Raw genomic sequence first — 25000 nt, 5'->3', positions numbered from 1 at the left:
GAATAGAAGCAGCAGCAGCCCTGAAGCTACTTTGCAGCCTGGTTGAGATGTCGACTGTCCTTCTTTCTGCTTAGGTCTGCATTGCTTTGCCCCAGGGAACGAGATTTTCTGCCCAAAAGCCAACAACAGTCGCAGATATTGACATTAAGGCAACAGTCACTGAATGCCGCATATATCTGTGACTTAAATAACTCAGCTAGGGTAGCTACTTTTGTATTAGAATATTTAGGTAATAAAATGGTGGCGAAGGTGTGGCTATAATGGGAGTTTGGAGGTCATTGAAAAAAGTAATAGTAGTAGTAGTTAAATCATCATCATTACGAAATACCGGTAGTGACTTATCTTTTTTTTCTTCCCTCCATCTCTAAACAGGTTCGATAAATAACGTTATTAATATCTTGATGTATTTCCCTTCCCTGGAGTGATACTTATCCGGGCGACGCGACTCTGAGAGGAACAGCCATGTCACACAAGACGCTTGGGAGTGACGAGCGTGTGAACGGCTTGACGGGGGAGAGGACACACCTTCCCAATACCCCGATTATCGTAACGTTAAGCTGTAATGATAGGCGGTGGATAAAGTGACGATGTTGCTGCTTTAACCACTTTTTATGGCATATAGGTATATTAACGTTACGATGTAGTCACGTTAACCCTTCTGTATGGCATATGATAATGTCCCGATGTGATTATGTTAACCAATTCTTAGGGCTGGGGATAAAGTTCCGATATCGTCACGTTAACAATTTTTATATCTGATGTTAATGTTCCTATGGGAGAGGATAACGTTACAATATCTGAACATTAACGGCTTGCTACTTGAGAGATAATTCCGACACCAGTTATTGGCATTTTAACTGTATTATCACAACGTTTTCATATTGTAGTGTTGATTATTTCGTTATTTATACGTACAACGGAAAGAGATAAATAAAAATAAAATAAAATTATTATCATTATTATTATTTTATTATCTATTCCTTGGCTAATTTATTTTTCTTTAAAATTTCGTAAATTATAAAAGTCAACAACATGTTCATTACTGTTTCCTTTTTAATGTGATCTTTCTTATTTCGTTCATTTGAAAAACCCAAAACAGAACAATCTATTTCTAGCTAATTGAATTTTCAAGTTGAAGATAAAGGTAAGATAAATTCCAACATACCTGTACACGGTATTACTCCCCACAAGACGAAAAGCAGAACTAAGAATTCAATACCACACCAAGTTGAAGGTCAAAGGCCCCTCCCTTCCCTCCCCCTGCAAACAAATACAAATATATTAAATACATTCTGTAAATGGCAGACTCTCTTGACGAAGCAATCAATGTACGAACAATAAAAAGGCATGAAAGGAACTTTCCAATAATTACTGGTGAACAACAAACACGATGTATCACAAGAAATTCAGTTTATGAACACGTTAGCTGTTACAAAATTGCAGAAACTTTTATAAAATAAGATGAGGAAAGCGAAAGTATCAGGTTTATGTTTTCAGTCATTGCTGAAGTCATGATCATCAGAGGGCAGCAGTAGCGATCAGCTGATTAGTGTCAACAAACCCAGTCAGCTGGTGAATGTCAACAAACGGTGCGTGGTCAGGGAAGAATGCCATTCGTGGGACACGTGAACAGCGGATTATTATAAATAATAATAATAATTATTATAATAAGCGGTTTAAGTCTATTACAGTACATGCAAACATGTAAGAATATAGTGGTACATAATACAACTAATGAGTTATTGTTGCCTACTGTAAATACCAAAGATTAGCATAAAAGACTCACAATGGATACATCATGAAACAATAAGATTTGTATTTAAATTACTGTAAATTCAAGTTTTTTTTTTAAAGAAACTATGTAGGCTATAATTAATTTAAGTGTCACTTCTCTTCAGTGACTTGCGAGATGCAAACCGGGTGTGTGAAGCGCCAAGGGGGTGAAGCTTCTTTTGCTGGCGTTGGGGGTTGTCAAGATGGTTTCCCTAGGTCTAGGTTGTATGCCTCGTTATCATTGCAAAATAGTTTCTCTGACCTTTTCTTTTATAATTATTACACTACTGGGAGTCAGGGGGGAGGGGGGTAGCCAGGGCCGACAATAACAAACAATCGCCCAAGTAACACTAAAAGCACAACTGACGTATTTGAAACTTAATGGAAACTAGTTCATTAGTAGTAAAAATAAGATGACGTTTATTGTTGTATCACAGATATACTTAATTTCGGTTAGGTTAGGTTAGGTTAGGTTAAAATATATTGGAGAAAGTCTAAAATTCAGAGGTGGATGGTAGAAAAGAGCGGGAAAGACTAAGAAAAACTGGAAGTATGGGATGAAGGGCACACAAGAGGAAGGCCAACCAGTAGTGTGCGAGAATGAGAGGAGATCATGACGTCGAATGATTTAGAAGGAAGGACGTGTTGCTGGTGGGTGTAGCTGGCTTGTGGAAGGAGAGTACCATAGCAAAACACATCTATAAGAGCACTACGAATTAAAGAATGACAGCAAGCAAAGATTGAATGTGTGTGAATATTTAGCTATGATTCCACCTAACTGCATTACAGAGAGAGAAAATACGTGAAAAAAAACAATGTAAGTATATTGTTTGGTTGTGGATTTAGATACAGCCACTGTGGAACTTGTCAGGATTATACTGTAGACAAATTCAGTCCCATTAATGTACCCGGGACATGAACGAAACCTCTCTGCCCTCCCATCGTCTAACTTCACAGATTCATAAGTTAAATCTTCCATCATAACCTGAAGTGATGCAATTGGATGCTCTGTTACTCAACCATATAAGGAAGGGGATAATAAAAGCACGAGTCTTTGATATCTTTGTGGCCTTGAGTGAGCCAATCAGACCTGGTCTTCCTTCACTCTATGTAAAGAGTGTATAGAGTATACGAGTATGAGAAACCACCTTTAAGTGTGACAATTAGATGCAGTCTCACATCACCACTTCGGGGAAACATTTGAAGTGAAGTGGTTTTGGTGTCGTAGTTAAGTAAACAGGTTAGATGCTTTCTCTCATCACCAGTCGGGGAGGGGCAAGTTTAATGTACGTACACACATCTGAAAGTCCGGGTCATAACCTCATGGAAAGCTTTCGTTGATCTTTAGGAAGTCATTTCTCCGCATGCAGCATCTCCTCTCTTTATATCTCACTGCCGTTTACAGTATACTGCTTTCACTTCTGTAAATCTTTCAACCTTTATTTTTCTCTTCGCATATTTCTTCCATTCGTTGTAAATTTTTCTCATTTTTATTGTTTATAAACTAGCTTTTTTTTATTTATCTCCTGATTTATTGTTGAAATAGTTATCCTTTCGTTCGCTTCTTCCTTCTCTTTCTCGTGGTAATCCGTCTTTCCACTCTCTCTCTCTCTCTCTCTCTCTCTCTCACATTTCCCTACTTTATTAAGAATTCTGTTGTCATGCGAATCATTATTTAATATTCCGTCTTCCTCTAATGATGAGACGTGACAGAATTGTATACGAAGTGAAGGGTGCACTAAAAAGTAACACAAGAACCTCTATGCCAGACGTTTTCTAAATGCTGGACTATAGAAGGATTACTGCCTGCCTTGGTGTATGGGAACAGATTTTAGGAATAGAGGTATAAAATAATCCCCATGTAGCGGTAGTGTAAATAAAGTATGGATTTAATTATCAAGTAGAGGTACAATAATCCCCCCTGACAGGATCATAAAAAAGGTGATGTTTTGACCAAGATAATTATGATAAGTACAGCTTTCCGTATTTCGTACACGTACAGTAATTATTCTGTTATAACATTATCATACAGACTGTGCCTCCGCTTACAGGTGACAACTACATATTTAGGAGGGAAGGTTCGAGTACAGTAAGTCTCAAGTGATGGCAGTATATCCCGGGAGTGTTGCCTTAAGACATATATAATTATAATTGTACCGGGAAACAGCGTAACCAAAGCATTTATAACTTATTAATGGGACGATATTGTTTCATCAGTTTCTCGGGTCTGGCATGCAACTTCGAGGTCTAAGTTTCCTATTTCCTACTGTATGTTTTCCTGCCTCTCACTCTTCTCTAATCTCTACCTATCTCTGTGTGGTCGGTGATGGGTCGGCTTCTTCCTTCTCCATCGTTACAAGTGTTCCTCAGGGCTTGTTCCCTTCTTCTACTTTCTTTTGTTTTTTATCATCATCTCCTGTCTTCAACTTGTAATCAAATTCACTTATACGCTGATAATCTTAACTCAGCATTCCTCTACCTCTACAAAATCATCTACTTCATCCACTCTTGTTCAGTCTGATTTCTTTCTCACCTTATTTCCACCACGTGACCACTGCCTTAAGTTCAGATCTGGGTAACTTGGGTCTAAAACAATTCTAGCTATTACCCTTTCCCGTCTAACTTCAAAACTGGACTCGCTTTCCCTTCGCCGCAGCGTTCGTTCCCCCTCTCTATTTTATAAACAATATTGCGGTTTTTGTTTCCAAGACCTGGCTGCTTACCTTCCCCACCGCTATGTGGCTATTAGCAACTCCACTAATTACGCCCCTTCAGAGGAACCAAACAAGCGTATGCCGTAGGTTATGTTATGTTGACCTACAAAAGAACAACTGAATTCCTGGTGTTTCAGATTTTTTTTGTCGACAAACATATACTGTCTGACGGAGGGAAGCTAAGATGGTGGAAAACGAAAAGAGAGGAGAAAATAATGGAGAAGAAAAATGTAAGAAGGAGGAGGAGAAAGAAAGGAAAAGGAAAGAAAGGAGGGGTAGAAAAAAGGAAGAAGAAAAATTAAGGACGAGAAGGAGCAATAAGAGGAGGAGGAAGAAGAGGGAAAGAAGAGGAAAAAGTAAAGAAAGGAGAAAAAGAAGAAAAGGAAGAAGGAGGAGGCGAAAATAAATAAGAGGAGGAAAGGGCGAAGACGAAGAAGGAGGAGAAGAAGAAGAAGGAGACAGAAAACAAAAATTAGAAAAAACACGATAATAATAAAAGCAATAATAAAATTAAAATCACTGAATCAGAAAGAAGAAACCACAAACACGTAAACTTTCTCGCCAAGGGTGGAGTGCCATTAACATCATAGGTATTTGTGACACATACTTACATCACCCCCTTTACACACACACACACACACACACCCAAACAATCAAGCATTTGTGTCATATTTTGGGAAGTGGTTAGATCAATGATTGTGAAGCAGATTGTGTCCTTAGCTGTATGTGAATCATTAATCTCTTCGAGTACGATGATATATTAACACCCTGAGTATGATGACAACCCTACTTATTTATTACGATTATTTTGGTCATTGTACTCAAGAGGTTAAATCACCGCGTTCAAAGGGTTCTCACCGTACTCAAGAGGATGTCACCGTTCTCAAGTGGTTAAGTCATCGTACTGTAGGAGTTAAGTCATCTTACTGAAGGAGTTAAGTCATCTTACTGAAGGAGTTAAGTCATCGTACTGAAGGAGTTAAGTCATCGTACTGAAGGAGTTAAGTCATCTTACTCAGTATAATACATCCATACCTATACGTCACATATTTAAACCATGGAGGACTCGTATGCCGAATAATGACAGACAGGATGAAGACACCCCCCCTTCATAACTCGTACATACTTAAGTCGTATGTTTCAGTCTGTGTAATTATTTCCGGGTTCACCGCCCACCCCTCACCTGCACTGCTTCTTCATCACAGGTATACACAATGTTCTTTTTGTTGTCATTTATGGTTTTGTTGGGTCTGGGGTTTATATCTGGGGTCATTATGTAATCTTCAATTCATTCTCAGGAAGATTTAATATCATGAATTAGTTTGATATATATATGAAGAAATGGCTGACTCTTGCCACCAGTAGTGCTCCAGAACAAAGATTTTTAAAACTTCTTATGTTAATTTTTGTTTATAACTGGAGATATAAGAACGAACCTAACTGATTAAAAAATTAAATAATCATAATATTAACATGGCTGATGTTAAACTAATACACAAACATGAAATTCCAAAATGGCTTCCAAATTAGCCCCAAAACTCTAGTAACACTCATTCTGACAAAAGCTTAGGGGTGAAAACTAAGCGGATGATTAGAGCTAAAGTGCACAAATATAACGCCCAACATGGCATCTGGATTACCCCAAGACTCTACCTTAGTTAAATTCGTTTTCATGACACCAGTAATGGGGTGAAAATAATATTACATAATCTCTGTGAATTCGGACGCATGGGGAAATATTCTCAATTGGCAATAACTTCCGCTCGCCCCTGGCCATTATGTGTATATGTAGAGTGAATGTTTTTTTTGTTTTTTTTTGTGTGGGTTATAATTTCAGGAATAATATTGTAGATATGTTAGAGTGTCTTTTTTGTGCGTTATATTTTCGAGTTTCACTGTGGCAGATGTAGCAGAATGTCTTTTTTCGGAGTTATATTTCCGGGTAGACTGTTATACATATATATGCTTGAGTCATAATTTATACTTCTCCCCATGACGACGCCAGATATTATGCCCAATCAATCACTCCCCCCAAGGATGTTAACTTGAACCTTGAAGCAAGAGGCGGTAGAGCTGACAACACCGTAACACCACAGCACAGGTGTAATTTCTCACCTTCTTGCATCGAGGCTTCCGGCAACTGACCCCTGGGCGGAAGTCTTTCATAGGACGGACAACGACTAGTTTGATTTTTCTCACAGAATAGAATAGGACTATCGGAGGAATTGTTCTCCACAGGATGAACAAAGAAGGGGTTTTATTTACATCAGGATGAACGACAATTGCCGAGGTCTTTCTTTTGATACAAGACAAACAAGGACTTTTCAGGTTACAAGTAGACAGATAGATAGATAGATAGATAGATAGAGTCATAAAAGGCAGCTTCCACCACGACGGAGGCTGAGGGTGTCGAGGAGGAGAGGAGGGGAGGGGCTGTGCGTTCCTCCATGCGTTAAGTCAGTCGTTACCGCACGCCGTCAAGCGCACGCGGGGGAGTTGTCCTCAAGGTCTCACTCTCAAAAACTAAAGACGCACAATGGCAGGACATAATATTTATTGTTATTTTTTATTTTTTTTCATTGTTTATAATAGTGAGAAGGTTAGATAATAAAAATAATAATAATAATAATAATAATAATGATAATAATAATAATAATAATAATAAGAAGAATAGTAATGGTATTACTACTACTTCTAATACTAATAATAATAATAATAATAATAATATGCCGGTATACCGCTATGCAATACATAATAACTACTGTTCTGTAATACCGTATTGATCACATATGCTGTAATATGTGTCGGTAACAATATCTGTATTAAGAAAGAGTCTTTGTATGATACCCTTAACACCAACAAATAATTACGTTATCTATAGAGATGTCGTAAAGTAATAAACACGCGTCTGATACACACACACACACACACACACACACACACACACACACACACACACACACACACACACACCAAGATAAAAACAACCCTTGTATCACATATGGACACGAAACCTTAGTGCCCTTACCATAAAGGACCGCCAGTGTAGGCAGAAGGCGGGCGAACCTTCCTCCTATCTAGCTTCCATAAATGTGTCGTCGAGGGGTGAAGAGCAACGCCTGGCGCCACTGAATGCCCGTATTGGCGGTGTGTTAAAGTTAGGTGGATACGACACCCTCACCTATACGCCCACTCCGAGTCACATTCCGCCCACACCACGTCCACCCCGTGTCACACAGCCCCACACTGCGCTCACCCCGCGTCACATCCCGCCCACTCGGCGTCACATTTCGCCCACCCCGCGTCACATCCCGCCCACACTACGCCTACAACCATCCGTGTGCTATGATTCTCGGCCACCACCCTCTTACGCCCACGAGACGCTTGTACTCTTGCCTGTAGTCCATATTGAGAGAACAAGAGAGATAAACACAACATACAGTAAGTCAAGCAGAGACAGACAGACAGACAGATCTAAAGCTAGAGACAGATTAACAAACGAAGATAGAGAGAGAGAGAGACAGAGATAAGGAAACAAAAAAGGTGAGATAGAGACGGAGACGGAAAGAAAGACAGAGACAGAGAGACAGAGACAGAGGGAGTGGTTCGCCTGTCAAAGTATCACTGTCCCGCCTGAGATACTGTCTATCCTTGATATAGTCTTCCTCCCTCCTATTGTGTGTGTGTGTGTGCGTGTGTGTGTTTGTGTGTGCGTGTGTGTGTGTGTGTGTGTGTGTGTGTGTGTGTCCGACCATGAGTCTATCTCAGTATACGATAGACTATTGTTGACGGCACACACACCCGCTCCTCAAGACGTGTTGAGGAAGTGTCGTTGTTGCTGTTGTTGTTGTGTCAGATTAAAAGTGTCAGAACGCATCTAAGAATTGTTGGTGTGGTCAGAAGGAACGTGTCAAGACATTGAGGAACAGCTGTTAGAGGGACAATTTGAAGACGTTTCCAGGAATAAAAAAAAAACAAAAAACAAAAAACAATCAAGGATCAAGAACATTTCCTTATCAATTATACAACAACAAAACCTTAACTGATACAAGTAAGTTTTTTTTTTTGTGAATGTTTAACAAAGAAAAACCAGGGATATATTGTTATTGTATTAAAATCTGGGATCACCTGAAGGTTAGTTAGCCCCAGCTTGTATCACATTAAGATTAACCACCCTAACACTACGCGGCTTAGGTTAGGTTAGGTTCGGCAGTAAGTGTGAGGAACCTTTCATCACCTGGCTGATATAGTAGGTTTTAACCCCTTGGCTTAACCCCTTGAGTATGGTGACTTAACCCCTTGAGTATGGTGACTTAACCCCTTGAGTATGATGACTTAACCCCTTGAGTATGATGATTTAACCCCTTGATTATGATGTCTTAACCCTTTGAGTATGATAACTTAATTCCTTGTGCACGATGACTTAACCCCTTGAGTATGATGACTTAACCCCTTGATGACTTAACCCCTTGAGTATGATGTGACTTAACCCCTTGAGTATGATGACTTGACCATTTGAGTACGATGATAACCCCTTGAGTATGATGCCTTAACACCTTGAGTTCGATGACTTAAACCCCTTGATAACGATGACAACCACTTGAGTATGATGACTTAACCCAATGAGTGTGATGACATAACCCCTTGATAAGGATGACTTAATCCGCTGAGTACTGAAGGGATTAACTCCTCATATGCCAAAGGTTATCTTACCATCTTCAAGGATATAAGTCATCGTATTCAAGGATATAAGTCATCGTATTCAAGGATATAAGTCATCGTATTCAAGGATATAAGTCATCGTGTTCAAGGATATAAGTCATCGTATTCAAGGATATAAGTCATCGTATTCAAGGATATAAGTCATCGTATTCAAGGATATAAGTCATCGTATTCAAGGATATAAGTCATCGTATTCAAGGATATAAGTCATCGTATTCAAGGATATAAGTCATCGTATTCAAGGATATAAGTCATCGTATTCAAGGATATAAGTCATCGTATTCAAGGTTATAAGTCATCGTATTCAAGGATATAAGTCATCGTATTCAAGGATATAAGTCATCGTATTCAAGGATATAAGTCATCGTATTCAAGGATATAAGTCATCGTATTCAAGGATATAAGTCATCGTATTCAAGGATATAAGTCATCGTATTCAAGGATATAAGTCATCGTATTCAAGGTTATAAGTCATCGTATTCAAGGTTATAAGTCATCGTATTCAAGGGGTTAAACGCATGAGGTGATATTGGTCCTGGTGCCGCTTACCACAACCAGTGACGAAATCTTAATCGTCCTTGTTTTTGTGTAAGTCTTAAGTATTACTGTGTTTTGTTATGCCAAGCGTTACGTTACTTGATTTTAAGTGACGATTCTACTTGTGTACAGTCAACTACTAAAGACCGTTCGCCTCTCCCCCTGAACCACAAACCCTGAGATTGAGAATCGTGAACCCGAAGCATTAGACTGATACATTATTCTGTCCTCTAAATGCTTCTGATTCATGAGTCTGAATTTCGGGGTTCGTGGTTCAGGGGGAAGAGGCGAACGGACTTCAGTAGTTAACTGTGCAATTCTCCATTATCGACGTAGGTAAAGTTTGGTCCACATTCACGCATCAATAGGTAATGTTATAGGTAGTTAATTTGTGTTGACTGAAGACTAACAAAATTTTCTCTTGAAAATATTTAAGACAATTTCAGGTTAGACCAAGAAAAAGTGATGACGCACCTAATAAATATATATTTTGATTTAATTACCTTATTATACTGCGCTGATGTTATATTATTTTATTACGTTATTATCTTTCTAATTTATTATGGAATTACTTTAGCAGTTATGTTTATATTTTGGGGTTATATACCAAGAGATGAAACACACGCACACACACACACACACACACACACACACAGTCTTTCTCTCTCTCTCGCTCTTTCTCTCTCTCATTATTAATCCATACTTTTAATCTATTTCATTTGTTCCTCTCTTCTCTTCCCAGTTATCCTTCTCCTCCTTCCTGCCTTACGCATCTCTTTCTTCCTCACCCTCCACCTCCTTCTTCCCTCCCCCCATCTCTTCTCACACCTTCTTACATCCTCTAACCACAAAAAAATAATAATAACACAAATAAAAATTCACTTCCTGTGCGTCAAGTGTTTAGGTACAGTACGTCACGCCCCCCCTCATACTCTGTGACTCATGCTGGTTAAGTGCCACCCAGGGAGCTTCAAGGGCGAGGGAAGGGACGGGAGAGGTGTCTGGAAGGGAAAGAAAGGATGAAGGGGCAAAAGGTGACCGTCCCTTATTTACTTCTGTAAGGGGATAGTGAAGGATGGGATGGGAGGAAGGTGACTGTACCCCTATTAACCTGTACAGTATTAGTAGGTGGTGGGAGGAAGGTGTACTGGAGGAAGGTGACTGTACCCCTATTAACCTGTACAGTATTAGTAGGTGGTGGGAGGAAGGTGACTGTCCCCCTATTAACCTGTACAGTATTAGTAGGTGGTGGGAGGAGTAATTAGGAAATAGGAGGGAGAGGGAATGGGAATGACCGTCCGCTAATTATCTATAATAGAGGATGAGAGGAGTAAGAGAGGGGAGAAGGGATGGAATGGAAGGAGGAGGGATGGAGTAGGGGAGGAGAAATGGAGTAGGGGGAAGAGGAATGGGGGAGGGGGAGGAGGGATGAAGTAGGGAGAGGGGGTATGGAGTGGACGGAGGAGAGAGGGGGTAGGGGAGGGGGATGCAGTAGGGGGAGGATGTTATATAGTGACATTGTCTGCGGTGTTACTCTGTGCTATGCAGAAGGCGGGTGACAAATCGTGTTTTTTTTCTGCGGTTGTATATGTGTCTGTACTCTACGTGTATCTGAGTATGTATATTACGAGCATTTTATGTCCAATGTGTGGGATTTTTCTACATATTGACGAGATACATAGGTTTGAGAGGAAAAACTGTAAAACACACACACACCTATACCGTAATAACCGCGTACCTTAAGTCCTTAACCTTTCGACATTACCTTCCCATAAAAAACTGAGGGAGTAACACTGTGCAGCAATACGGCGTCTTACAAGGTGTTATCCCGGGACCACCAACAAATTCTCTCACTATCTCTCCGTCATGTTTCTTGTTTATGTTTCTGTCTCATTTGTTTCCTCATCGCTCTCCTTCTCTCACGTTCTTTCTCATTTTATTCGTTTCCTTCTACCTATTTTCTCTCCTTCCATTTCCTTTTCCCGCTCTCTCTTCTCCCTCCTCTCATTATCTCTTGCCCATCTAGTCTCTTTCTCTTTTCCTGATCTCCCTTTCTCTCTCCGTCCCTTCTCTCTATTCCTGTTCTCCTTCTCTTCGTCATTCTTCTCACTCTTTCTCTCTATTTCTGCTCTCCTCCCCTCTCTCTCTCCGACACTCCTCTCCCTCTCTTTCCGCTCCTCTCTCTCTCCGTCTCTTTCTGCTCCTCTCTCTCCGTCACTCCTCTTCCCTCTCTTTCTGCTCCTCTTTCACTCTCTCTCAGTTTCTCTCCACCTCCTTCATTGAAATAACAAGTAGGGAGGTAAGGACAATATACAGATAAACTAATTCATTTTAATCGACTCCACTAGACGCATAGCAGTTTAAGCAAAATTAAAATAAAGTTCATGGTTTTATGGGAATCATTATGGCTGTGGTAGTCATGAAAATAATGGCACCATAATCAGACCCCTACCATTCTAAGTCTGGTAAAGGTGATCTGAGACTGGATTTGTATTTTGCGCTCACCAAGAATTCAGGATAGAACTTATTAAATTATGTGTTTTATTTGTAATTTTAGGACACACACACACACACACACACACACACACACACACATACAAAAATATTTTATATATTTTTTACAACAACCTGCACGTGTCCCTGGAGGAAAGAATAATTGTTGGGATTATAAGAGCGTCCTAGAAGATCTACCTCAAGGATACTGTTTGTTGTTGTCAGCCGGGAGGGAAGGTTGGGGGGGTGGGGTGGGGGAGGGAGGGGTGAGCGGGGGAGGGAGGGGTGAGAGGGGGAGGGAGGAGTAAGAGGGGGAAGGAGAATGAACAAGCACAGGCACCTTACAGTATACACACCCAGGAAACACTTTGTCTTCTTACATCCGGTATTGTTGATAAAAAAAAAATAAAATAAGTAGTTTCAGTTCGACGTAATCTCAGAAAATCCAGGTCTTCCAGTCGGCACTTTCCCTACGTGAAGCACAAACACCTCATGGCGGACTAGGTTAGGTTAGGTTAGGTTAGGTTAGGTTAGGTTAGGTTAGGTTAGGTTAGGTTGTTTATTCATCGGGTAAAATAAGTTAAGAGTGCTAATCTTCATATGATCTCTGAGGAATTAGTTGACCTGTGTGAACCAATGAATTAAGATAACGAGGTTGTTGCTTTGTAAGAATCGTAATGAGAACTTGTTTATGTTTAAGATAATATTCTGAATTGGTTAACTAAACTCTGGTTGTTGAGATGTAATGAAATTCAGTCGGATATAAAGGCACTTCAAGATAAATTGGTGTTTATTTACTGAACTGTATTTGCATATTCTTAGAGAGAGAGAGAGAGAGAGAGAGAGAGAGAGAGAGAGAGAGAGAGAGAGAGAGAGAGAGAGAGAGAGAGAGAGAGAGAGAGAGAGAGAGAGATTAAATTTTATATTGTTCTGCATATTCCTATTCAATCACATATCGTTTTTTTATTCATTAATCTTATAGTCAAAAGTTATCTATGTGTTTTGAACTGAGAAACTGAGTCGTAGCTGTTACAGTGTTTTAATATCCATCTTCGTTGTTGTATCGTATCGTATCTGTGCCGCACCTTCCACCTGCCGCAAGGACACTTCCTATCTAGTTGCATGTCCCCAGGCTGCGGAAAACCAGCAGCACTTACTAATCACCATTACCTCCCTCGATGATGCTGCGACGACCACTTCTGAAGCATGTGGCAAGCCCCTCGATCACTGCTGGTAACGGTGGCATAGCTTATGATCAGTGTTGTAATATGTGACTCTTCTAAATCATAGTTGTAATCTGAGACAATTCTTATTATCACTGCTGCATATTTTTGTCAACATTCACGGTTCCACTGAATTGCACGCAAGAGTTCAGCGACCAATCACCTGCCAATCCGATGAAATAAGTATTGTCGGCTTCCAGTTGTTATTGTTGTATTCATCATCATTCTCTTGTTATATATACTGTACAGTCACCCAAAAAAGTCCTGTCGCGAACCATGAACCCCGAGATTCAAACTCTTGAATCCGAAGCATTTATGGACAGAATAATGTATCAGTGTCTACTGCTTCGGGTTCACGAGTCTGAATCGTGGCTCGCGACAGGAATTTTTTGGGTGACTGTAATTATGATGGATAATAAAATTCTGTATATGATTATACTAAATTTCGGATTATAAGATGTCATCAGGGGTACACCCATCTAGTGATTTTTTTTTCCGAGGCGTGAAAGTGGAAATGGCTGCCTGTTAGGGACGATGTGGATATAGCATATTGTCTACTAAGCCTTTCGGTGAGCAAGGAGGCAGTCTGGCCGACACTACATTCGACTGCTTTCTCTTCCCCAACCGTAAAGTTATGTATCCATTTACAGCTGAGTGAACTGGGATTGCCATGGGATCGAGCCAGTGTCTCTTAGGAAATAAGGCGAGGGCTGTATCCTTCGGCCACAGCATTTCCAGGTGCAAGTGTGTTTATATATATATATATATATATATCTACTGTATGTGTTTTGTACAAGCTATTTCACGGTAAATGAAAGCTCGGAGATGATACCTCGATACCAAGCAAGTCTTACTGAGGTATAATTACTGCACAAATGAATTAATCTTCTGGATCTGGACAATTAATTTCACGGTAAACCGAGACTGACAGCTGGTCCCCACTGTGCTAGCCTCCGGGCGACTGGCTGGGACAAATACTGAAACAATGAGGCGGGGAAATGTCAGCCGGCGGCCATCCGGAGAATGGCACTGAGTCTTTTTTATAATGTGCAGTGAGGACTCGATCCACCCTACTGGTCTGTGAGCCTCCATTCCTGTGATAGTGGGTGAAGGTCTTCCAGTAAGGATCCTCCCAGAAAATTATGGTATGGGCATCTTCCAGTCTACAATGGATGGTGAGTATTCCTGCCCAGCCACTGGTGAAGGCTGAGTTTCCCCGTCCTTGGTGACTGGTGAACCGTACGACCTCTGGTAAAAGGTGAAGCTTCTCGCCAGTGGTGATTGAACCTTACAGCCTCTGGTGAATGATGGTATGGGTGTCTTCCAGTCACTAGTGATCAGAGCAGAAGGTCTCGTGTCAGTAAACGATGTACTGTATTGCCTGGAACAGTTCGTAGCCCTGACGTTTGGTGTGTGAGATGATGCAGTCATGAATGTTATAATTTTTTGAGTTCTTTATGAATAACGTCTTTGTCATCTGCTCTTTGTTTTGCAAGTTTAAGCAGTACAATACAATCATTAAAATACAAACACAAGGTCGCCGGGGTTATTGTGGGTTAAAATCTACCTTTGCCGAGACCGATGGCTCCCACCCAGCATCATCCACCAACAGTAGCTCCATCCACTAAAACCACTGGAGCCTTACTGTCAATAACAAAGCCCATAAGACTTCGGTAGACCGCTAGTTACATGTGGAGAGCTTTATGGTCTAAGACGTATAAACGCTCTCTAAAGACGGCGTCACACGATCACCTAAGCTGGCAAACATATCCGGCAATATATCAGGAGATCCCAGCAAGTGTTACCGATTACCCTCAACTCCGACATGTCAGTCATCACTTGCCTTAAACCATTATTACTCTCAGTTCAAAGAAGAGCTACTGTATTATACTATAGGTGTGGTTATCTGTCATATATATCCTTATGGTGAATTTTGATAATACCACAATATATAAAATACACATAATAATTTACGACTGCTTATTAATTTTGTACTAGTATTGATTTAAAAGCAATGTTTACATCTTGACTGTACTGTACACTCTCGTACGCCTCCTTGCAAGCCATGATAGACAAGTCCTCAAACGTGTTTTTTTCTTGCCCACGCTTGCTACAACCCAAAATAGCAGCGAGAGTTGCTACAGTATTAGGGTCAGATCCATATTGAAAGTTCACTTTTGTGTGATGCTGGAACTCTTTTCGCCTCGGGTGACGCTTTGAGTACAGCTGGCTGGAATTGTAGTGCCGGCTTTGCTTACCGGTTTCAAATAATGACAGGTTAGACGGTCATGTGATACTGCCTTAATAGTTTACACTTAGTGATGTCTCCACCATGACTGTTTTGACGATGCTTTCTATTATTTGTTCTGACATTTATCTAGGCCTATTTCTAGGGAATAACGTGAATATTAAGCAATCCAGCTTATTGCGCCTATTGATTAAACACCCTAACGCTAATCTTACAGAAGCTAACGTAATCAAACCTAACATAACCAAACCCCCAAAAAACAAACCGAAGCCTAACCTAACAACCAAACATGACCTAACCTAACCTAATCTAAGCTAAAGTAACCTAACCTAACGTTACAGAACTTAACCTAACTTAACAGAACCGAGTCTAACCAAACCTAACAACCAAACCTAACCTATCAACCAATCCTGACCTAACCAGACCTAACCTATCAATCAATCCTAACCAAACCAAACCTAACCTAACCCCCTCTAGGAAGCACTAAGGTGTATAATCTTCCATCACGTAAAAAAATAAATAAATAAATAAGCTTGGGTTCCTACTCATTACCTGAGCTGATACGTGTTCCAGTTGCTCGTGTTATAATCAGAGAATATAAGTCGCGCTACCTTACGATAAACCAGTTCCACATCTTTAAGAAAGTCGGTGGCCTCAAGATGATCAAGTTTAGTGTGAAGATAAGAAGCGATTATCCGTTTTTTGGGGGGAAGAACGTTAGGTTCGGTTAGATTAGGTTAGGTTCGGTTAGGTTAAGTTAGGTTCGGTTAGGTTAGGTTTAGTTAGGTTCGGTTAGGTTAGGTTTAGTTAGGTTCGGTTAGGTTAGGTTAGATAAGAGAACTCCTGAAGTAATAATTCAGTCTTACTGTTTAACGATAGATAAATAGATAAGACGTTACTATAATACTCAATTCTTTGTATATTTTGGTGTATAACTTGTAATCCTGTTATGAATATTTTAAATGGCGATAGAACTTGTGTCTTAGGGGTGTAATATCACCACCAATTTACACTTTGTAAATTGTGTAAATGTAAATGAATTTTTTTATGTATTCGTTTTGTTTCTATAAATTTACAAATATATACATTTATTAATATGACCTATATATGAAAACCTCTTATATACCCACATAGTTATACGTATTTATTCCATATCTATACACTAACAGTCATAGATTTACAGTAAATTATAAAAACCTCAACATAGATCGTCATTTACGCACGCAGCCTCGCTATAAGCCTGTCTGTACACCTTTAACATTAATGAGGTACAGGAGTCATTAAGTTTCTCATAGTATAAGTTGAGTGTGGTTGTCCAGGTGCGTCCGCTCATCACGTGGGTGCGTAGTGGTCAACCTCATGTCTCGTGGGTGCGTAGTGGTCAACCTCATGTCTCGTGGGTGCGTAGTGGTCAACCTCATGTCTCCTTGTTCTTCTTCTTGTTCTTCTTCTTGTTTTTGTTCTTTTTCTTGTTCTTCTTCTTGTTCCTTTTCTTGTTCTTGTTCTTGTTCTTCTTCTTGTTCCTCTACTTGTTATTTTTCTTGTTCTTGTTTTTCTTCTTCTTGCATAAAGGTTAGGTTAGGTTAGGTTAGGTTAGGTTAGGTTAGGTTAGATTTAGGTTAGATTTGCGTCTCCTTCTATGGATATTCCAAAAGTGTCTTTGGTGGATGTTCCTAAAGTAAATATTTCAAGCGTCGTCGAGATTGATTTTAACGCATCATGGGCGGGTTAATGTTTTTACGACTATTCCAAATGTATTCCAGACGCTCGTGGGAATATTCCAAATGTATTCCAGACGCTCGTGGGAATATTCCAAATGTATTCCAAACATCTTGTAAAATTACCACTTTCTCAAGAATATTACAGGTGTATCTTTAAATAATACTGTGTTTCTAGGATATTCCAAAGGTATTATCAGGTATTATCTCGACAAATATTCCAGAGCTATATCTCCAGGTGATGTATTTTAGCGAATACTCAAAGCGAATATTCAATTGGTATTATTTAAACGAATATTTCCACTGATGTATGTGTGGGTGGTGAGGTGCCTGGGTAGAGTGCTGTGTGGTGCTTGGACAGACACATGGACACAGGCGAACTCAACACACACACACACACACACACACAGAAGCAGGCTAACAAGACTTTCCACATCTCAAAATCAATTATGAATTTATTTAATCACAATGTTTTTGTCTGGAGAAAGTTCCGATTTACGATGATTATTCTCCAACTACCGATTATCTCTCTCTCTCTTTCTCTCTGCCTTTCTCTCCCATTCTTAATTTTCTTCTCATAAACGCTCTCATTTTCCCTCATTTTTTTCTATCTTTCCTTCTCTGTATTTTACTCACTCTCTCATCCCTTTCTTTTATTTTTCTCGTGCTTTCTTTTCTCTTACTTTCTCCTTCCCACTAATTTTTTTCTTCTGCCCCTTTTCACTTTTTTTTCGTTTTCTCTCACTCAGTATTTCGCTCTCTCTCTTAAGTTACCCAGAGCGACTCATTAGTTCCTCCTGACGAAGCTGTGAATACTGTTACGACCCTCCTTTCACCGCTTACCCAGCACCACCACTGGTTACCAACGGCTAGGGTCGTATGTACAGAAGCAGTAGATATCTCACAAGTGTAGTTGAATTACCACTGGCTGTCCCGCTAGTCTCCGGTAATTCCCCGACGATCGGTATCAGTGTACAGACAAACAACAGGCAGGTAGATCTCCACCAGGTCACAGAAACACACTTGTGCACTGTAGTCTTCTTTAATAAACACTAATTCTTCACAACACTGTTAACAGGGTAATGTCTTCACAGCTGGACTCCACACTTCGAATATATAGTCAGCACACTACCAGTGTACAATTCCTTAGTCTTCTCACTTTATATTGATCACAACAATTCCACAATACTTGCACAACAATTATCTTCAGTTGTCTTGCTGGGCTCGTTGTACTTTATACCCTGAGCAGAAACGGTTGACTGACCGCGTAAGCTTTTTTTTTTTTTAGATTTGTAGGAATATTACCTACACGGACCTTTTAGCTAAATGTTGGTTCACCCACTGCTGATAAACACCAGCATCTTTTTAGTTAACTGTACATCTCCACCACCAGTGTGGGATGCTCGGTAAGAAACTGTAGGGTTTCTTGAGAGTGGTTGGTGGTTAGCATTTTGGCAACCTTCTCTGCTGTGATAGAGGGTTGTATGTTTCTCCTAGCTAATTGTGTTCCAGGGCACTCTATGAGGTAGTGCTGCAGTGAGTTTTCTGCTCCGTTGTAGCAGGTCTTGCACAAGCGCTGCTCTGCTGGTACTTGTACAATGATTTCCCATATGCATGCGTCAGCTGCACGCTGCCGCTTATATACCTCATCATCAGACGACCACAGAACACCTTAGCACAACCCAGAGACACCTGGGAGTTTACAGAACATTCTACTCTGGTCGAGGCTTACAATAAGAAGTAAATCATAAAAAGAAACTATGCCACGCATTCTTGAATATTCTTACATAAGTAATACATCGATATATATATACACGAAAATCTCCCTAAGCTTGCCAAAATAACTGCTGCTTGGGACAGAAAATAATCAAAGCACCTAGTTTACAAACATTATACCAAATTATGTCTCGGCATAACACTACTAATCATTATTGCCTTTGGATGGAATCTTGTCTGAGTCACTTGTTTGCTTCTCAGTCTCAAACGTGTCAGTTGTTTACTACGAGTCTTTCAAGCAATAAGTCAGTTGTTTACTTTTTATGAGTCACTCGTGTCTTTCTGATTAACTTATATAAGCCAATGTTTATTCCTGACTTAGTTTCGTATGAGTCACTTCAAATTATGAGTCAATTATTTGCTTCCTAGTCTAGTATGAGTTTCTTCAAACAGTCCCCGTCTTGGTTCCATCCAATATTCCCTCCACACAGGCGCCGTCATCCGCTGGTAATGACAACCACAGTGATGCAGCGTCAGAGACTTCATTATCACCATGACATAACGTAGGTTGTCATGAGCGGCCGTGCTGGTCATGAGTGACAGTGTTGGTCACTCTTTATGTTGTGAGTGAGTGTTAGTTACTCTGTATGTTATGAGTGACAGAATTAGTCACTCACATTATCATGAACGATAGTGTTTGACATTCATCATGCCATGAGTGACGGCGCTGGACACTCACCATGTTTAAGTGACAGTGGTGAACACTCACTATGTTTGAGTGACAGTGCTGGACACACCATGTTATGAGTGACGGCACTGGACAGTCACCATTTTATGAGTAACGGCGCTGGACAGTCACCATGTTATGAGTGACGGCTCTGGACAGTCATCATGTTATGGGTGACGACGCTAGACAGTCACCATGTTATGAGTAACGGCGCTGGACAGTCATCATGTTATGAGTGACGACGCTAGACAGTCACCATTTGTGAGTGACGGCGCTGGACAGTCACCATGTTATGAGTGACGGCTCTGGACAGTCATCATGTTATGGGTGACGACGCTAGACAGTCACCATGTTATGAGTGACGGCGCTGGACAGTCACCATGTTATGAGTGACGGCGCTGGACAGTCACCATGTTATGAGTGACGACACTAGACAGTCACCATGTGTGAGTGGCGGCGCTGGACAGTCACCATGTTATGAGTGCCGGCTCTGGACAGTCACCATGTTGTGAGTGACAGTGTTAAACACTCACTAGGTCTCAGTGAGGGTGACACTGCAGTTAACGTAACCTTGATATTAGCTTCTGTTGACTGTTGTTGTGTCACTGGCGCGAGTGTGTGAGTGTGTACCTTTACGTGTGTATCTGTTCATGTACGTTTGCATATAATATAAAAGTATACTTGTGGTCGTTAATTTATGTATGTGTTTGTGTACGTTCACATGCGTGTTTGTGTATGTGCACATATATGTTTGTATATGGGAGCATATGTGCTTGTGTTTATGTAAATGTTTGTGTACTTACGCATGTTTGCTTGATATACGTAATCGTGTGCTTGTGAATGTACGCATGTATGTATATGTATCAAGGTACGGGTGTTTGTGTGTGGGTGTGTGTGTGGTATTATATGTAAAACTGTTTAATATACGTGTTTATATACAATACACGCAAACATTAGTGCGCATCTAGACTGTATCCAAGTGTGTATGAAATATTTCTACTATACACCTGCTCACTATAACACGTAGCCACACTCCAAACTGTTCTTCACTCATCAGTCTTAAATTTAATAATGTTCTCCGATAAACAATTTCCATCTGAATTTCCTCTTATCAAAACCATTTCAATTATTCCCGCATCACGTCCTGGATTTCCTGCCTCAAAAATCATCCACGAAGATTGGGACAATTTCTAAATGTAAACACACTACACACGGCGCGAGAAGCAAAACATGTTGTGATGGTTTATGGGGTGTTTTTACCATGGGCGGTTTTAACTTTCTATCCAAGATTGGGAGATGCGTCCAGTCCAGTGGCCTATTGGATGGGTGGGTAGTGGGGTGGGTGAGTAGTGGGGTGAGTGGGTAGTGGGGGTGGGTGGGTAGGTGGGGTGGGGAGTAGTGGGGGGTGGGTAGGGTGGAGTGGGTGGGAGGGGGTGAGTGGGTTGTGGGGTGGGTTGGGTGGGGTGAGTGGGTAGGGGGTGGGTAGGTAGTGGGGTGGGTGAGTAGTGGGGTGTGTACAGGTAGGTGTGCGTAAATGTTTGGGTGTGGGAAGGTCAGTGTCCTGCTCTCTCTCTCTCTCTCTCTCTCTCTCTCTCTCTCTCTCTCTCTCTCTCTCTCTCTCAAATTCATTATGTTTCTTTGTGTGTGTGTGTGTGTGTGTGTGTGTGTGTACTAGGAACGTTGACAGTATGCATGTATGTATGTGTGTAAATATGTATGAATGTATGTATGTATGAATGTATGTATGTATGTATGCATGTATGTATGTATGTATGTATGTATGTATGTATGTTTGTATGTATGTATGTATGTATGTATGTATGCATGTATGCATGTATGAATGTATGTATGTATGTATGTATGTATGTATGTATGTATGTACCGGAGTGTGTGTGTGTGTGTGTGTACTAGGAACGTTGACAGTATGCATGTATGTATGTGTGTAAATATGTATGAATGTATGTATGTATGAATGTATGTATGTATGCATGTATGTATGTATGTATGTATGTATGTATGTATGTATGTACCGGAGTGTGTGTGTGTGTGCCTCCTACCTCCAACACATCAAGGTGGCTAGAAGGTCAAACAATACGCTGTTGCAACCTGGTCACCTCCCTCCTTCCCTCCCTCCCTCTCTGCCTCTCACTCCTCACCTCTCCCTTCCTTCCACGTTCCTCCCCCCATCCTTCTAATCTCCCTCTTCTCGTATCCTTTTCCTTTTCTTCTCCCCTTCCCCCACTACCTCCTTCTCCCCTCTCTTTCTCCACTTCTTTCCCTTTCCCCCTTCTCTCTCTCTCCCTACCTGCTCCTCCTCCCTCTCCCTCTTCCTCTCCATCGTACCGGACTATGAATGAGTCGTAGGTATGTTACAGGTGGGAGAGACACATGTATGTATAAGGAGGCAGGATGTGAGGGGGGGGGAGTCTGACAATAGAAGAGGGGAGGAGGGGGAGGAGGAGGAGGAGGAGGAGGAGGAGGAGGAGGAGGTGGAGAGGAGGAGTCTGAAAATGGAAGAGGAGGGAGGAGGAGGAGGGGAGTCTCAAATGGAAGAGGAGGGAGGAAGAGGGAAGTAAATAGAGTGAAGAGAGAGGAAGTAGATTATATGGACAAAGGGAAAGAAGACAAGTGTTCGATAATGGAGGGAGGGAAGGAAGGAGTGAGGGAGGGAGGGAGGGATGGAGGGAGAGGAGGAAGTGTCCATGAAAGGAGGAATGGAGGTGGAGGGGAAGGAATTAGGTGAAGAGAAGGAGGAAAAGATGGCGTTTTCAAGGAAGGAGGGAGGGAGGGAGGGAGGGAGGGAGTGTCTAAGTAAGGAAGGAGGGAATGTCGAGGCAGGAAGAAGGAAGTTTCGAGGCAGGGAGGGAAGGAATGGCCAGGTAGGAAAGGAAGGAGTGACCAGGTAGGGAAAGAAGGAATCATTTGGGAGGGAGGGAGGGAACAGTGGAAGGAATTACTGGTCAACCGGCAAGTGAACAAACTCTGCGTCCGTGTGTATGTCCGATTCTCTCTCTCTCTCTCTCTCTCTCTCTCTCTCTACAATAGGCGAGGTGAGATAATTTGAGACGTCCTGCTTGGGGGAACACTGAGACAGGTTTAGTATTAGGAAAGTTTCTGGTCTTCGGGTGTATTATGGGCGTGGGTAAGGATGTGTGGGCGTGGGTAAGGATGTGTGGGCATGGATCTGAAGGTATGGGTCTTTGTCTGGAGGTATGGGCGTGGGTCTGTAGGCGTGGTTGTGGGTCTGTAGGCATGGGTGTGAGTCTGGAGATGTGGGCGTGGGTCTGGAGGTATGGGCGTGGGTGTTTGTCTGTAGGCGTGGGTGTTTGTTTGTAGGCGCGGGTGTGGGTCTGGAAGCGCGGGTGTGGCTCTGTAGGCGTGGGCGTGAGTCTGTAGGCGTGGGTACGGGTCTGGAGGTATGGGCGTGGCTCTGTAGGCGTGGGGGTGAGTCTGAAGGCACGGGAGTGGGTCTGGAGGCATAGGCGTGGGTCTGGAGGCATGGGTGTAGGTCTGAAGGCATGGGCGTAGCATTGGAAGGTTTGAGCATCGAAGAACGCAGGTATGAGAGGCGTGGGAGGGCGTGGGCATGGAAGAGCGCGCGTAAGTGACAAGTGAAGGGCGTGGGGGGCGTGCGGGAAAGCCTCACATGGCGATGAAAAACGAACAGGTGACAATGTAACATCCACACCTGTCCACGACCCAAGGTAGACGGAGTTAAGACATACATACATAGAGAAGCTGATAGTCATAGATAATTGAGTAGATAGATATACGGATAGATAAAGATATATGAGTCAGACAGGCAAACAGACAGATAAGATCCATAAACAGACAAACAGAAAGACGGGCAAACAAATAGATACCCAAAAAATAAAAAAAATAAGACAGTCAGATAGGAAAATAGAACACACACACACACACACACACACACACACACACACACACACACACACACATCCCTACAGACCCACTGTTATGGGAACAGAACCAGGTCCCCCTCCCTCCCCCACCAAGCTCCCTGATATCCTCCCTACACAACCTGGCCTGACACCCAACACCAGACACAAGGTGAAGACTCCCTCCTGTAGCTAAGGTGACACTTACCTCATGTTTAAACAAGTTATTTCATATCACCTGAATATTAGACACCCTAACTAGTTACACCTGACGGTAAACCATCATAAGGCTACTTGGGGAGATCAGGTTAAGTTATTGGGGAGATCAGGTTAGGTTATTGAGGAGATCAGGTTAGGTTATTGGGGAGATCAGGTTAGGTTATTGGGGAGATTAGGGTAGGTTATTGGGGAGATTAGGTTAGGTTATTGGGGAGATTAGGGTAGGTTATTGGGGAGATCAGGTTAGGTTATTGGGGAAATCAGGTTAGGTTATTGGGGAGATTAGGTTAGGTTATTGGGGAGATTAGGTTAGGTTATTGGGGAGATTAGGTTAGGTTATTGGGGAGATTAGGTTAGGTTATTGGGGAGATTAGCTTAGGTTATTGGGGAGATCAGGTTAGGTTATTAAAGTGATCAGGTTAGGTTATTGGGGAGATCAGGTTAGGTTATTGGGGAGATCAGGCTAGGTTATTGGGGAGACTGTGTTAGGCCATTGGGGAGATTAGGTTAGGTTATTGGGGAGATCAGGTTAGGTTATTGGGGAGATTAGTTTAAGCATATTGGGGAGATCAGGTTAGGTTATTGGGGTGATCAGGTTAGTTATTGTAAGTGATTAGATAGGTTATTGAGGAGATCAGGTTAAGTTATTGGGGAGATCAGGTTAGGTTATTGGGGAGATCAGGTTAGGTTATTGGGGAGATTAGGTTAGGTTATTGGGGTGATTAGGGTAGGTTATTGGGGAGATCAGGTTAGGTTATTGGGGAGATCAGGTTAGGTTATTGGGGAGATCAGGTTAGGTTATTGGGGAGATTAGGTTAGGTTATTGGGGAGATTAGGTTAGGTTATTGGGGAGATTAGGTTAGGTTATTGGGGAGATTAGGTTAGGTTATTGGGAAACTGCTAGGTTATTGGGAGACTGTAAGAAGCACAGAGACTGTGTTAGGCTATTGGGGAGATCAGTTAGGTTATTGGGAGTTCAGGTTAGGTTATTGGGGAGACTGTAAGAAGGTTGTG

The 25000-nt window shown here is 41.5% G+C and overlaps 1 protein-coding gene across 5 annotated transcripts in view; it reads left to right on the top strand.

The window, feature by feature from the left end:
* LOC121867040 (RING finger protein nhl-1-like) overlaps positions 1-25000 on the top strand; it is a 49627-nt gene that overhangs the window by 6721 nt on the left and 17906 nt on the right. Inside the window, exon 1 of one of the 5 annotated variants that reach the window (XM_042366787.1) lies at positions 8518-8538. The exons of 3 other annotated variants lie outside the window; for them this stretch is intronic. The gene's annotated coding sequence lies outside the window, so the exon portion shown is untranslated. Of the gene's footprint in view, positions 1-8517; positions 8539-19619; positions 19708-25000 lie in introns of those variants that run through there. One more of the 5 variants, XM_042366786.1, reaches the window with a different exon arrangement.

Source organism: Homarus americanus, unplaced genomic scaffold (genome assembly GCF_018991925.1).
Source record: "Homarus americanus isolate GMGI-L3 unplaced genomic scaffold, GMGI_Hamer_2.0 scaffold48226, whole genome shotgun sequence".
Taxonomy (NCBI): Eukaryota; Metazoa; Arthropoda; class Malacostraca; order Decapoda; family Nephropidae; genus Homarus; species Homarus americanus.
Note: the sequence above shows the minus strand (reverse complement) of the source record. Positions and strands in the feature narration are given on the sequence as shown.